The sequence below is a fragment of the Camelus bactrianus genome, chromosome 7, assembly GCF_048773025.1.
Source record: "Camelus bactrianus isolate YW-2024 breed Bactrian camel chromosome 7, ASM4877302v1, whole genome shotgun sequence".
NCBI lineage: Eukaryota > Metazoa > Chordata > Mammalia > Artiodactyla > Camelidae > Camelus > Camelus bactrianus.
This window is the reverse complement of record NC_133545.1, coordinates 48,834,062-48,851,124: the sequence shown is the minus strand read 5'-3', so window position 1 is coordinate 48,851,124 and position 17,063 is coordinate 48,834,062. Positions and strand designations below refer to the sequence as shown.

Sequence of the window (17,063 nt, the reverse complement as noted above, 5' to 3'; positions counted from 1 at the left end):
CTTGGTGGTTTCAGAGCCCATGATTCATGGGATGGGCTCAGATGGGGCCCCAAAACTCAGTCCCATGATTTCACAATGCTTTGTGAATTCATGGAGAAGTGGACAGGTGGTTTCTAAAAAGAATGTTAGACAAATTAGCAGATACCCACTAATACGTGTGAGTGCATATATGTATAAATGTGTGTGTGTAATGCACCAAGGTGTTAGTATTTGGATTATGTGTTAGTTTTAAATAATAACAATAAATAAAAAGCAACTTGAAGATGTTGTCTAAAGATAAATCCATTAGATAAAAAGCATTAGTGAATAATTTGGTATTAAAGTTGTAATAATGGATTCTACAATATTAGTGTATTATATATATATTTGGATAAATTGTATCAATCTGCAGTGATATTTATATATATATAAAAATTAGAGGATATTAATTCACCTTAATTTTTGGGATGAACTGATAGCACAGGACAATTTTCCACAAGTCTCTTGCATTTCTGCACATCTTGTAAACCAGAGGCACTTACAGCTTTTGCTCCAGACTAACTTTTCAAGGATGTTTATATAGCTAAAGTCTTGGAAAATAAAAACAGTAACTCCTTCCACAGCAGAGGCCGGTTTGTTTACTGTCCAGTAAGTGAATATAATATCTCCTACTGAGACAAAGTTTGGGCAGCTTTGCTTGCAACCATTATAAAAGATTAGTCACTAAGCATAGGGTTTTTAGCTTGACACAAGCTTTCATCACACACAGCATCTATTTGGGGCCCTCAGCATTGTCCCCACTGGTTTTACAGGGCAAAGGGAACTGACAAATAAGAAGTTCATGCTTCCTGGTGTGCGATGAGCCATAAAAGTCCTGTGTCTCTGACCTAGGCATCTGACGTCTTATGCCAGCATCCATGATACTGTGGCAGACTAACTTGTTAGCTTGCAAATAGGTTAAAAGCTCAGACTCTTTATGGTTCTTAACAGATGCAAGTAAGTAAGTAAGAGTCCAAGTATGTAACATACTATTTAAAATAGCATTATCGATGACATTTGGGATTTTATAACCAAAAGGATCCTATAGATCATCTAGCTCCCAACTCAGTGTTCTCATTTTAGAGGTAAAGGACCACATCCTAAAGAAGAAAGTAAAATTATTCAAAGGAACAAATTGATAAGAATCAGGAAGATTCACTGTCAAGTTTGATTTACACAACTCCCATGAGGTTAAATTACTGCAACGTAACATGCAAAAGTTATTTAAAAGTAATGAATAAAAAATGGGTATGAATATCTTAGAATACTAGGCATTGTACTATTTTTATAGTACATTCATTTGGGAGGGTTAGTATTCTTTCAGGATTCCTTGCACATATGTATGAATACTCACTTAAATAAAATACATTTTTATGATGCCTTTAAGAATCTTCCTTAACTGGTGATCTGGCCTACAGACAGCCAAATCGGAAAGAAATTAGACTGTAACAAAATGTGGTGTGATGAGAATTAACAGGAACTTTGTTCATGTACTAGACATACTGTGTTTATTTTATTGAAGTATAGTCAGTTCCTACGTGTCAATTTCTGGTGTACAGCCTAATGTCCTAGTCATGCATATATATACATATATTCATTTTCATATTCTTTTTCATTAAAGGTTATTACAAGATATTGAATATGGTTCATTGTGCTATTCAGAAGAAATTTGTTTTTTATTTTTATATATAGTGGCTATCATTTGCATATCTCAAACTCCCAAATATATCCCTTCCCACCACTTTCCCCTGGTAACCGCAACATTGTTTACTATGTCTGCAAGTCTGTTTCTGTTTTGTAGAAGAGTTCATTAGTGTCCTCTTTTTCCTTTTTCTTTCTTTTTTTTTTTGAGATTCCACATATAAGTGATACATGGTATTTTTCTTTCTCTTTCTGGATCACTTCACTTAGAATGATGATCTCCAGGTCCATCCAAGTAGCTACAAATGGCATTATTTTATTATTTTTATGGCTGAGTAGTATTCCATTGTATAAATATACAACAGCTTCTTTATCCAGTCAGCTGTCAATGGACATTTAGGTTGCTTCCATGTTTTGGCTATTGTATATAGTGCTGCTATGAACATTGGGGTGCATATATCTTTTTGAATTAAGGTTCCCTCTGGATATATGCTCAGGAGTGGGATTGCTGGAACATATGGTAAGTGTATTTTTAGTTTTTTGAGAAATCTCAATACTGTTTTCCATAATGGCTACATCAAACTACATTCCCACCAGCAGTGTAGGAGGGTTACCTTTTCTCTACACCTTCTCCAGCATTTATCATTTGTGGACTTTTGAATGATGGCCATTCTGACTGGTGTGAGGTGATATACCTCAGTGTAGTTTTGATTTGCATTTCTTTGATAATTAGTGATACTGAGCATTTTTTTCATGGGCCTATTGGCCATTTGTATGTCTTCATTGGAAAATTGCTTATTTAGGTCTTCTGCCCATTTTTGGATTAGGTTGTTTATTTTTTGTTGTTAAGTTGTATGAGCTGTTTATATATTCTGGAAATTACGCCCTTGTCAGTTTCATCATTTGCAAATATTTTCTCCCATTCTGTAGGTTGTCTTTTTGTTTTGCTTATGGTTTCCTTTGTTGTGCAAAAGCTTGTAAGTTTAATGAGGTCCCATTTGTTTATTTTTGTTTTTATTTCTATTGCTTGGGTAGACTGCTCTAGGAGAACATTGCTGAGATTTATGTCATAATGTTTTGCCTGTGTTTTCTTCTAGGTTTATAATGTCTTACATTTTTTAGAGTTTATTTTTGTGTATGGTGTCAAGGAGTGTTCTAGCTTCATTGATTTATATGCTGCTGTCCAGTTTTCCCCACACCACTTGCTGAAGACACTTTTTCTCCATTGTATATTCTTGCCTCCTTGGTCGACGATTAATTGACTGTGGGTCTGTGGGTTTATTTCTGAGCTCTCTATTCTGGTGCACTGATCCATGTCTATTTTTGTGCCAATACAACATTGTTTTTATTACTGTATCTCTGTAGTATCATCTGAAGTCTGAGAGGGTTAATCCTCCAGCTTCATTCTTTTTCTTCAGAATTGCTTTGGCAATTATGGGTCTTTTGTGATTCCATATAAATTTTAGGATTATTTGTTCTAGTTATGTGAAAAACGTCACAGGTAATTTGATAGGGATTACATTAAATTTATAGATTGCCTTGGGCAGTATGGCCATTTTAACAATAGTGATTCTTCCAATCCAAGAGCATGGAATAGCTTTCCATTTCTGTAAGTCATCTTTAATTTCCTTAATGTTTTGTATTACTTTATGTATAAGTATTTCACCTCCTTGGTCAGATTTATTCCTAAGTATGTTATTGTTTGGGATGTGATTTTGAAAGGGATTGTTTCTTTACTCTTTTCCTCCAATTTCACTGTTAGTGTAAAGAAATGCAACTGATTTCTGCATGTTAGTCTTGTATCCTGCTACCAAGCCAAATTCTTTTATAAGCTCTAGTATTTTTTGTGTGGAGCCTTTACGGTTTTCTACATGTAGTATCATGTCATCTGCATATAGTGACAATTTTACCTCTTCTAATTTGGATTGCTTTTATTTCTTGCCTGATTGCTGTGGCTAGGACCTCCAAAACTATGTTGAATAGAAGTGGTGAGAGTGGGCATCCTTGTTCCAAATTTCAGTGGGAAGGCAATCAGTTTCTCACTGTTAAGTATTACGCTGGCTGTAGGTTTGTCATAAATAGCTTTTATTATGTTGCAATGTGTTACCTCTATACTAACTTTGGTAAGAATTTTTTTTTTAATCATAAATGGATGTTGAATGTAATCAAATGTTTTTTCTGTATCTATTGAGATGATCATGTGGTGTTTGTTCTTTGTTTTGTTGGTATGGTGTATCACTTTAATTTATTTGCAATACGTTGAACCATTTTTGTGACCCTGGGATGAATCCAGTTTGATTGCAATGTATGATCATTTTTGTGTTGTAGCATTTGGTTTGCTAACATTTTGCTGAGAATTTATGCATCTGTATTCATCAAAGGTAATGGCCTGTAATTTTCCTTTTCTGGTAGTGTCTTTGTGTGGTTTTAGTATAAGGGTGATTGTGGCTTCATATAATGACTTTGGGAATGTTCCCTCCCCTTCAGTCTTTTGGAAGAGTTGGAGAAGGATCGGCTTAAGTTCTTTATGTGTTTGGTAAACTTCCTTAGTGAAGCCATTTGATCCTGGAATTTTATTTGCAGGGAGTTTATTATTATTACAGATTCTATTTCACACCTAGTGATAGATCTATTCAAATTCTTTCTTCTTGAGTTTTGAGGGGCTGTATGTTTCTAGAAACTTGTCCATTTTTCTAGGTTGTCCAATTTGTTGGCATGTTAATTGTTCATAGTTTTCTCTAATGGTTTTCTGTGTTTCTAGATTATTGGTTATTTCTACTCTTTCATTTTTTATTTTATTTGGGCCCTCTTTTCTTCTTGGTGAGCCTGGCCACAGGTTTGCCAAATGTGTTTACGCTTTCAAAAACCAGCTCTTGGTTTTGATTTCTTTTCTACAGTTTTTTAAATCTCTATGCATGTCCTGTCTGATCTTTATTATTTCCTTCCTTCTGCAGATGTTATATGTTTCATTGGTTCTTTTTTTAGTTCTTATAAATGGTAGGTTGGGTTGTTAGAGATTTTTCTTACTTTTGGAGGAAGCCTGTTTGTTACTGTGAACTTCCCTCTGGACTGTTTTTGAGCATCCCATAGATTTTGTGTGGTTGTATTTTCATTGTCATTTGTCTCATGGTATGTGTATATATATATATGTATGTATGTATGTATTTTTTTTTTTAATTGAAGTGTAGTCAGTTTACAGTGTATCGATTTCTGGTGTACAGCACAGTGCTTCAGTCATATAGGACATACATATATTCGTTTTCATATTCTTTTTCACCATAAGTTACTACAAGATATTGACTATAGTTCCTTGTGCTATACAGTATAAAATTGTTGTTTATCTATTTTTATATATTAGTTAATATCTGCAAATCTCAAACTCCCAATTTATCCCTTCCCACACCCTTCCTCCCCTGGTACCCATAAGTTTGTTTTCTATGTAACTCTATTTCTGTTTTGTAAATAAGTTTTTTTTTTTTTTGATTCCACATGTAAGTGATATCATATGGTATTTTTCTTTCTCTTTCTGGTTTACTTCACTTAGAATAACAATCTCTAGGTCTATCCATGTTGTCGCAAATGGCATTATTTTACTCTTTTTTATGGCTGAGTAGTATTCCATTGTGTAAATATACAACAGCTTCTTTATCTAGTCATCTATTGATGGACATTTAAGTTGTTTCCATGTCTTGGCTATTGTAAATAGTGCTGCTGTGAACATTGGGGGGCGGGTGCACGTGTCTTTTTGAATTAAGTTTTCCTCTGGATATATGCTCAGGAGTGGGATTGCTGGGTCATATTGTAAGTCTATTTTTAGTCTTTTGAGGAATCTCCACACTGTTTCCCACAATGGCTGCAACCAAACTGCATTCCCACCAACAGTGTAGGAGTGTTCCCTTTCTCCACAGCCTCTCCAGCATTTATCATTTATGGACTTTTGAATGATGGCCATTCTGACTGGTGTGAGGTGATACCTCATTGTAATTTTGATTTGCATTTCTCTGATAATTAGTGTGATACTGAGCATTTTTTTCATGGGTCTATTGGCCATTTGTATGTCTTCATTGGAAAATTGCTTATTTAGGTCTTCTTCCCATTTTTGGATTGGGTTTTTTGTTAAGTTGTATGAGATGTTTATATATTTTGGAAATTATGCCCTTGTCAGTCTCATCTTTTGCAAACATTTTTTCCCATTCCGTAGGTTGTCTTTTTGTTTTGCTTATGGTTTCCTTTGCTGTGCAAAAGCTTACAAGTTTAACTAGGTCCCATGTGTTTATTTTTGCTTTTATTTCTATTGCTTGGGTAGACTGCTGTAGGAGAACATTGCTGAGATTTATGTCAGATAATGTTTTGCCTATGTTTTCTTCTTAGAGGTTTATAGTGTCTTGTCGATGAAGTCTTTAAGCCATTTTGAGTTTATTTTTGTGTATGGTGTCAGGGAGTGTTCTAACTTCATTGATTTACATGCAGCTGTCTAATTTTCCCAACACCATTTGCTCAAGACACTGTGTCTCAAGCTATTTTTTAATTTCCTCTTTGAGTTCATCAACCCACTGGTTTTTTTCATAGCATGTTTTTTAGTCTCCATATAATCTTCTTTTCTCATTTCCAGTTGATTTTAATTTCACACTATTGTGGTCAGAAAAGATGCTTGAAATAATTTCTATCTTTGTTGAGGCTTGTTTTTTGCTCTCTTCTGTGGTATATCTCAAAGAATGTTCCATGTACACGTGAAAAGAATGTGTATTCTGGTTTTGTTGATTGATTGATTGATTGATTGATTGATGGATGGATGTAATGTCCTGAAAATACCAAGTCTAACTTTTGTGTCATTTACAATCTGTTGCATTATTGATTTTCTGTCTAGAAGATCTGTCCATTGATGTGACTGGGGTATTAAAGTCTCCTACTACTATTGTATTCCTATCAATTTCTCCCTTTATGTCTGTTGCTATTTGTATTATATATTTAGGTGTTCCTATAGTGGGTGCATATATGTTGACTATATCCTCTTCTTGTATTGATCCTTTCTTTATATAGTGTCCTTCTTTATCTTTATTTAAAGAAATAAGACCTTTGCTTAAAGTCTATTATGTATGATATGAGAATTGCTACCCCTGCTTTCTTGTCATTTCTGTATGCATGAAATATCTTTTTCCATCCCCTTTCAGTCTATGTGTGTCCTTCACACTAAAGTGGGTCTCTTCTAGGCAGCAATATTGTAGGCACTTGTTTTGTTATCCCCTCTGCTACTGTTTTGGATTGGAGCATTTAGTCTATTAGACATTTAAGGTAATGATTGGCAGATGTATATTTATTGCCATTTTTTAATTGAAAATTTACAGTCAGTCAGTTACAATATGTCAATTCCTGGTGTTCAGCATAATGTCCTAGATATGCATATATATATATACATATTTTCATATTCTTTTTCATTAAAAGTTATTACAGGGAGTTAATTGAAGGTAGCTAGAGTTTTTAGGTTGCAGTACCAGAAAGGAGAGAGCTGCACCAAAAGATATACATGAGGGCCCCTTTGAGTATTCAGATGAGTACTGAGCAACACTCATGGATACAAAACTACCTGAGATCAGAGAATGAATGAACTGAAAGGTTAAGGGTGGTCAGAGGGAGCAGTATCTAGAGCTCACACAAGGCCACACATAGTGCCTGTGCACTGACTGGAAAGTGCGTCATTGAATTACTTAGATTATTTAGTAGTGTCTTAACTGAGTAATGAGGAATTAGGTCTAGACTAAATGAGTAAAAAGTAGACTGTGATAAGTGAAAGATTATACTATATACTGTAAATGCTAAAGCAGTGCTAAAATAAAACAGATCTAGTTAAGAAGCCAACACAGGAGATAATGCAGAATCATAAAAATGTTCAATTAATGCAAAAGAGCACAGAAAAAGTGGGACTATGTAACAAAGAACAAGATGATAGCTTTAAACCTAATCATATCAATGATCACATTAACTGTCTAAATACCTCAATTTAAAAACAGAAATTGTCCAACTTTATACTGCCTATGAGAAACCCACATTAAATATAATGATACAAGTAGATTAAAAATAAAAGCATGGAAAAAAGATATACAATGCTAACACTAATTAAAAGAAAACTAGAGTGACAATATTAATATCAGATAAAGTAGATTTCAAAGCAAAGAATATTACAAGGGATAAAAAGTCATTTTATAATGGAAAAAATGTCAATTTATCAAAAGTAAACTAATCCTACATTTTTATGCTCGTAATAAAATTTCAAAATACATTAACAAGGAGAAGCAGATAAATTCACATTTTTAGTTGCAGATTTCAAGACCCATCTCTCAATATTTGATGGAAGAGAAGTAATTATTAAGGATACAGAATGTGAGAAAACCACATCAAACCACTTAATTTATTTGACATTGATAGAAAACCAACTATACAACAACAGTAGAATAGACATCCTTTTTAACTGCATATGGCTACCAAGACAGGCAATATTCTGGGCCATAAAACAAGTGCTAACACATTTCAGAGGATTCATTTACCTCAACAGAATTAACTTAGAAATCAACAAGAAAGATATCTGAAAAGTGCCCAATTTTTGGAAATAAAATAGTACTTCTAAGTAACCCATGAGCCAAAGAAAAAAAATCAAAAGAAAAATTAGGAAGTATGTTAAAGTGAATTAAAATGAAAATGCAACGTATGGAAATTAGTAGGATGCCACTCTGTAGTACTACTTGAAGGGAAAGTTATAGTACTAAATGCCTATAGAAGTAAAAAAAGATCTTTACTTTAAATCTAGAGTAATACAAATTGGCATGAAGATAGATTTAAAATGTCAGTGGAACAGAGTCCAGAATTGGACCCACACATATTTAGACACCTGATTTTCAGTAAAGATGAAAGGAGAAAGAAGAGTATATTCAACAAATGGTACTAGAACAATCAGATACCCAAATACTTGAACACACAGACAAGAACTTCAGTACATATCCAAACCATAATTCAGAAATTAACTCCAAATGGATTATAGAGCTAAATGCAAAACCTGAGGTTGTAAAACTAAGTTAATATAGGAGAAAATCCTTGAGCTCTTGAGTCAGACAAAGATTTCTTAGGTGTGATACTAAAAGCAGTTCATAATGGAAAAAAGTGATAAGGTGAACTTCATCAAAATTAATAACTTCTGATTTTTAAAAAATTCTTAAGAGATTAAAATGGCAAGCCACAAGCTGGAAAAAAAAAGTGAAAATATTTATATCCTGAATATGTAAAGAGCTCTCAAAACTCAATGATAGGAAAGCAAACAACTCAATAGAAATGGGCAGAAGATGTGGACAGATACTTTAGCAAAGAATATATCCGGATGGTAAATATGCACATGAAAAGATGTTCAGCATCATTAGTCATTAGGGAAGTACAAATTAAACCACAATGAGATATCATTGAATACCTATTAGAAAGGCAAACATTTAAGAAGACTTATACCGAATATTGCAGAGAATCTTGCTGGCAGGAATGTAAAATGGTACAATTACTTTGGAAAATTCTTAGAAGTTTCTTAAGCTAAACATTACCTACCGTATTATCCAGCCATTCCACCCTAGGTGTGTACTCAGAGAAAATGAAATATATGTCCATATAAAGACTTGTACCAAAATCTTCATAGCAGCTTTACTTGTAATAGCCAAAATCTGGAAGCGGCCTAGATGCCCATCAGCAGATGAATAGATGAATTGTTGTCTGTCTATACAGTAGAGTATTATTTAGCAATAAAAAGGAACTATCTAGTGATACTTGCAGCAAGCTAAATCTCAAAATAATTATGCTGGGTGAAAAAAGCCAGACAAAAAGTGTGCACTCTGAAACAGAGGCTAGGAATGTGCAGGCTTACCTTATAAGATGGAGGGTTCTCCACATGCTGCAAGGATAATTGGATACTGGATAGGTAAGAGGAAGAACAGCCAACATCCAGAGTCAGGGATGCCCTTAGACTTACTCTCAATGTCCCAGTGTCCTTAGCTAAGAAGGGGGTATTTAAGATTTCTGTGACAATCAAATGAGATCATATATGTGGAAACACTTTACAATTTTCAGTATAACGTAAATGTTATCTTTTAAAAACCCATAAAACTTTGGAACTGAACCTTTTTGGGTGCCAACTAAAGGCTTTTTAAAGGAATAAGTAAGAGTTAAATGGCTGAGGGAGAAGGCTCAGTGAACAAGCAGTAGGAGACTCTAGAAGAGGCAGGGCTAGATAGCAGGTTGTGAAGCAACCCGCAGAGGGCCCAAAAGAGGGGAAGGACAGGGAAAGCTGACTCCCTGAAGGACATCCTTCTAAAGGTATTTCTGTTGCTTTAAAATAGGATCAAGATGGGTGTCTTAGCAAAAGCATTACAGTTAATACATTCATTCACTTTGAAATCTGGTACATACCTATTATAAATTAAGTAAAATTTTAAAAAGTTTTTACAAGATATTGAATATAGTTAGTTGAACAGAAATTTTTTTTTTTTATATATAGTGGTTAGTATTTGCAAATCTCAAACTCCCAAATTTATCCCTTCCCACTCCCTTTCCCCCAGTAACCATAAGATTAAACCTTACCAGTTGACTTTGTTTCTTCTTCGTTCCTTTCCTTTTCCTTTTGTGGTTCGATGGTTTTGTTTTGTGTGGTGCTGGAATTCTTTTTCTTTTTTGTGAATCTATTTAATGTTTTTTGTGGTTACCCTGTTTTTCAAGTATGTTCACCCATTACTCTATCTAAAAAAAAAGAAAATTCTACATTTTAAAGTTCCCCTCCCCCACACTTTGATTTGATGTCTTCTCTTACATCTTCATGTTTAAGCTTTTGTTGTTCATTGTAGTTATCATTGCTTTCAAAAAATTTTTTTGATTTTCCTTTTTTAATCTATGTACTGTCTTATTTAAGTGATTTACTTTCCAATTGTCATTTCCTCTTTCCTATAGATTTCTTGCTTCTTTTCTTTTTGGAGAAAACCTTTCATTATTTCTTTTAGGATGGGTTTACTATTGCTGTATTCTTTTCTTTGCTTGTCTGAGAAATTCTTTCTCTCTCCTATTGTTCATGATAATCTTGCTGGGTAGAGTATCCTATGTGGCCAGTTTTTCCCTTCTAGGACGTTGAATCACCTTGCCCCCCCTCCTGGCCTGCAATAGTTCTGTAGAGCAGCTGATAGCCTTATGGGGGTTCCCTTGTGACTTAAGTCTTTTTTTTTTCTTGCTGCCTTTAGTATCCTGTTTAACTTTTGCTATTTTAATTAATGTCTTAGTGTAGGTCTATTTGGGTTTATCTTGTTTGAGACCCTCTATACATCCTGTGTGTATATATATATATATATATATATATATATATATATGATTCCTTTTTTATGTGTAGGTTGGCTTGGTTTATGTTGGTCCATGGGCTTCATATATTGCTTTTTAAAAAATCTGTCCCCTGTTCTGTTTTATTTCCATTATTCCATCTTCTAAATCATTTATTCATTCTTTCACATTATTTAGATTGCTATTTATTACCTTTAGCTTGGCTGTGGTCTCAGTAAATGGGTGTTCTCTATCTAAATTGCTTCTCTTTATAGGTTCTAGTTCTTATTACAGTGATCTGCATTTCTATTGATAGACTTTTTAAATTTCTTCAGTATCTTCATGACCTGCTTTTTGAACTTGGGATCTGGTAGACTGCAGAGGTCCGTTTTCACTGTTCTTCCCAAGGGTTTCACTTGTTCTTGTATTTGGGAGTGGTGTCTCTGTGTCTTCATTTTACTTAACTTTCTCCTAAATTCTTAGGGTCAGAGAAATTTATCTACTGTGGTCTTGAAGAGCTGTTTTTATGTGGAAGTGTCCCTGTGTAGGCTCCAAGTCCAATATTTTTGGTGCAAGGTCTGTTTTTAGTATGGATGCCTGCCTCATCTCTCCTGAGTGTGTGCTGGCTATTATCCCCTTGATGGGAGTGTGAGTGGTGTTGTGGTGACCAGATTCTGCACTGGATGTTGAGTGGGTCCTCTTCTTTTCTCTCTGGTTGTCACTGTTGGGGGCAGGGTCTGTTCCCCAGTTGCTGGAATACAAGCCCCAAAGTCCATTGGTGAGCTCTATTGTGAGGTTGTCAGGACTGGGGTAGTTCTGCCTGGAGAGGAGCTGCTGAGTGTTCCTCTGCAGGAGCTGTGCATCGGGAAGTCCACTCTGTGATGTCACCTGTCATGCGTGTTCAAAGTACCCTGTTGTTGACCCTGCCCTTGCCCCCATTTTAGCTGTAGGAATGCAGGCAGTCAGCCCAGATGTCCATCAGGTGCTATGTTCACAAAGCTCCCAGCATAGGCCCACAAGCACAGAGCCATCAAAGTCAAGCACCAGGACCCACCAGTCACACACGTGGGAGCTATGGAAGCAACCCAGACCCTGGCCGCATCTCTTGTGCAGGCACCCACAATGTCCACAGCTGCCAGTGCTGGACCTGCCCCAGCCTCGGGAGCACTAATAATCTGCTTAGATGTCCTACGGGTGCTGAGCTTACAAAGATGCTGCCAAAGTCACACAATTTGCAGGAACATGGCTCAGATTTCAGTTCAACTTCCAAAGTAATATGCACCCTGAGATCAGCTCCGACTTCAGCCCTGCCTCCCAAGGTGTGTAAGAGACTGGGGCTTGCATGCTCCCAGTGCTTGCACCGGCAGAGCAGAGTGTCTGCTATAAGCATGACAAGAATGAGGCTGCTGTGGCGGGTCCCACACTTCCCTTTCTGCCTGTGTTACACAAATGGGGCTTCAACAGCAGATCCAAGCACCATCCTGCGCACAACCCCAGCTGCAGCCAGGACCACTCCAGCCCCTTCAGGCTACCTCCACACAGCCAACAGGAGCCCTCTCCCCAGGTCTGTCCGCTAAAGCCTAAGCTTCGCCACCCAGCCCCTGCACTCACCAGCAAGGTGGCCAGGACTCTCTGAGCTGGTCTCTTTTACCTGCCACAAGCCAGTTGCTGCATTCTCCTCTGAGGCTTTGAAGCTCCCTTTCTGTCCTGGATCATCTCCCAGCCAGTGAATGGGGTTGCCAGCACGAGGGAACCTTTCTTTGACAGCTCCTTCCCAGGGGCTCAGGTCCAGTCTCGATTCCTTTATTTTTCTTTTGTCCTGTCTAGTTATGAGGTGTTCTTTCTTGCAGCTTTCGTTATATGAGATCTTCTGCCAGTGTTCAGTATTCTGTGAGAATTGTTCCACATGCTAATGTATTTCTGATGTGTTTGTCGGAGGAGGTGAGCATCTTTTTTAGTAAGAAGAGCCAGTGACACTGAGTTGAACATTAAGTGAATTTTTCATGAATTACCCAGGAGGAATGCCCAAAGGAGTCAGAAGGTATGCAGAGTTATTCATTATTTTTCAATTTTTTGTCACGGTACAGTATTTTAAAACAGTGATTTGTATATTTTTAAAAAGAAATATTCTTTTTGAATGACTAAGGAATAGTTTTTAAATATGACCAAAGTCTTCTCAGTTTCCCAAAGTGGAAATCTGAGCTTACTTTTGAAGACCACAATGCACAAAACAGCTAAAAACTAACAACAATTAAAAGTTAGCAATAAACATCAACAATGAAACATCTTAGAAATTTTAGCACTACTAATCTAAATAAATCTTAGATCAAAGAATTCAGAGATATCTAGACGTCAGAAACAATGAGAACATTACATATGTATCCTTTAGGATACATACAAGACTGGGATCAGAGGAAGATTTTAGGGTCAAATTCTTCAATTAAACAATGAGAGCTTTAAAAATTAAATGAGAACTAAGATCTTGGTTTAAGCCAAGGAGAGAAAAAGTAAACCAAAATACAAGTGAAGAAAAAGTAAAACAAAATTTAGTGAAGAGTAGGAATTAAGGAACAAAACAAAAATTGGCAAACCTGATAAATAAAACCAGTGGTGATTTGAAGAGGCCAATAAAATAGACAAAACTCTGGCATATCTGGCCATGTAGGTTAGTATATAAAATCACTTTTTTGTCAGTCATTACTATTTAGGGAATGTAGTATCTTAACAGACAAAATTTAGTGCTACTGAAGAATGTAACAGACTTGAATAAATGAAGACCTAACATGTTTATTGACTAGGAAAACTAAGTGCTTTACAGAACTCACTGTCCTTTAATTTCTTAGTCTAGAGCAATTTCTTCAAAATCTCCCAAAGCTTCTTTTTCTAGCTTCACAAAACTGACCTTTAAGTTTATCCAGAAGACTATATGCAAGATGAGTCAATCACGTTGTTAGTGTACAATAAGGATGATTTTAACCAGATATCAAAATTTACTACAAAGCTATGTGTATTAGTGTGTGATAACTGGTTAAATAGCCATAGAAAACTTAGTGGCTTCAAACATCTATTCAGTAGTTTACAGCTCTGTTGGTCAGAAGTCTGCCAGATCTGTGTGGGTTTTGTGCTCAGGATTTTCCAAGCATGAAATCAAGGTGTAAGCTGGCTGAATCTAGACTATCCAGGGGAAAATTTGCCTCCAAGGCCATAGGCAGAACTGAGTTTCTTGTGTATGCAGGACTGAGGTCCCTGTTTCCCTGCTGGTTGCTGGCCAGGGGTCACTCTCGGCTGCTCCTTTGCCACATCACCCTTCATCTTCAGTAAAGGAGACTCTCCCTCCAGTCAGATCCTTCTCATACTTCAAATATCTTACTGCTTTTGCCACGAGCTAAAGAAGACTAAAGGGCATTTAAAGCTCTTTAAAGGGTTCATATGGTTAAGTTTAGCGCCACCTCTTTCTAAAAACCTGCTGTGCCATCTAATATAATAATCATGGAGGTAAAATCTGTCCTCTTCAGTTAAGAGAATTAGGGTGGGAAATCTCAGGGGCCATCTAAGAATTCTGCCTACCACATTAGGGTAATAACAGTGTGGTCCTGTACCAGAATACATAAGCATACCACAAGAGAAACAGGACCATTTCTAGTATTGCAGTGTAGTGTAGGCTAAGATAGGTCTTTACATCTTCACATCCAGAAAATATGGATTAATTAATAACTTGGGGACATATGAATATCAATTTAGGGAAAAAAATTTCTAAAGTCACATATCAATTCCAGGTAAATTAAAATTTTATATGTAAAGAAAAGTAATAATCTTATTTTCTTCCAGTAGTTTTATCTTATAATCTTGGGACAGAAGTGCCTTTATAAGAACACTTAAAAGAGATAACTGATAACAAAAATAAACATTTCTGAACAGCAGATGATAAAATATAAATGACAAATTAAAAAAACTGAACATGAATAGAAAAAAAGCATTATCATCCTTAATACGTAGAAAGCTCCATGAAAAAAAGAGTAACAAAAAAAATTCCCTAAGAATGATCAAAGGACATGAAGAGAAATTAAAACAAATGCATAGACAATAAACATACAAAACTGGTTCACACTAGTAACCAAATAAATTACAGTGTAATAGCATTTTCACCTATCAGTCAAACATTAAAGTAATTGGTAATTCTCCATGTTGCAAAGTTGTCAACCATACGCTGCTGATAGGATTGTAAACTAGTACCACTTTCCTGGAAGATAATCAGACAATCTATATCAAAAAGCAAAATTATTTATTCCCTTTTATACAGCAGTTGCATTTCTAGGACTGTATCAGTCAAATAATGAGGTATGTACATGTATGCTCAATGTGTATGTTTAATAAGAAGGAAAATATATAAACAACCTAAGCATTCACGATTAGGAAATAAAACAAATTATACACTAAAATTCTGCAGACATCAAAAATATGTACACTTCTATATATTAATATGGAAGTAATCTATACCAAATGAAAGTAGGTCCAAAGAGTGAAGTTTGATTCCCTTTATGTTTCAAAATGTTTTAAAATCCCTTTAAAAACAACAGTAACTACACACAGAATTGACAGTAGTTATTTCTGGAATGTAGAATCACCCCTGGGGGTGGGTTTCAAGGAGAAGGGATGAGGAAGTTAGATCAGTGGGAGGGTAGGGAGATACTCTTGAACTTTTACAATAATGAATATGTATTAATTTTGTAACACAAAATGTCTTTTTTAGGAGAGAAATGTCCAAAGATGATCCTCGTGCTGAATGTATAAAAAAGTAAGTAACTCAATTTCTACCATTTCCATCTAAGCTATCAGTGACATCATGATGGAATAAAAGTATTGAAAACCACATCATGTATAGACAAAGCACTTAATGCATTTACGAGATGTGTGAAAGAGTTAAGTATCATATCAGAGGCAAAGTGATACCATTTAAAGTGTGCTTTTCATTTCATCAATTTATAAGTAACTGTTGATGCTGTACAAAGGGCCCATTGCTAAATAGTGTACATTAAGGCAGAATCTCAGCCCTCAAGGTAACATCATTTGGTCAAGATAAAGTTGATCAAGAGACAAGCTGCTTAAACAGGTCAACAGCTGGAAATAGTAATGCAGAGTGCTGTAAGAAAAAATCGACTAAAAACAATTATGATTACAAACCATACATAGCCCACGTTAGCCTGGAAAACCTTATGTAGAAGGTAGAGTGAGGTTTTCTGCATTAGATACTTCTCAGGCCTCTGCTAGCTCTCCCCCTGGAATGCCACGCCTCCTGCCCTTCTCCATACATCAGAATGCTGCTGGTCCAACAACCAGCTCAAGCATTACTCCCTGCCTCAGCGTGCAGAACTGGCATTACTCAACTGTTTCCACACTTGGTTCACACCTTTCATACTTACCACTGAGTTACACTCTGCTGTGTATCTCACAGACAAAACTTTAACTGCTTTGAAAACAAAAAACATTCCAAACATCAGTTTATTTCCAATGATTAATGAGGTGCTTTGCAAAGTTGATGAATAATATGAACTGAAGAGAAGGGGTTTAGGCTAGAGGATTTTAATGAGCAAATTCTGAGATAGTAAAGGAAAAACCTAGATTAGCACAGCATGTGAGAAATGTGTTGAAAAATATATGGAAGATACATCATTAGAAGTTTCTGTACTAGGTAAAAACAAGTCACTGTATTCTAGGCAAGGCAAAAGACCAGATCCGCCTTTTCAAAGCTACTGACATTATGAAAAACCATGAATAAATCTAGTTTCAAGTTAAGCATGCTTCTTTCTTCAAAGATGCAAATTATTTTAAAATACAGTATGATTGACAGAAGCAGCAACTGAAGCAAAATACAAGTAACATGTGGGAATTTGCTTATTTTGCTGAACTGCAATGTATTTTTCCAAGAAGAGCATTAATTTGAAAGCTTCCTCGGTATTTACCAGGAGAGATTTAGAACTGTTTCACGAAAATTAATTTTTCATAAGTCAGATGTGATTATAATTATTCAAATTTTAAATTTTTATAAAACATTTTCTGGTTATGGCACTATCTTAAAC

The 17,063-nt window shown here is 35.6% G+C and overlaps 1 protein-coding gene across 1 annotated transcript in view; it reads right to left on the bottom strand.

Moving 5' to 3' along the window:
* Positions 1–17,063, bottom strand: part of LOC123611900 (RNA-binding protein with serine-rich domain 1-like) — a 38,075-nt gene extending 21,012 nt beyond the window's left edge. Inside the window, 1 exon segment of the mRNA XM_074367371.1 lies at positions 1–17,063. This exon segment is cut by the window's left edge and continues 13,021 nt beyond it. The gene's annotated coding sequence lies outside the window, so the exon portion shown is untranslated.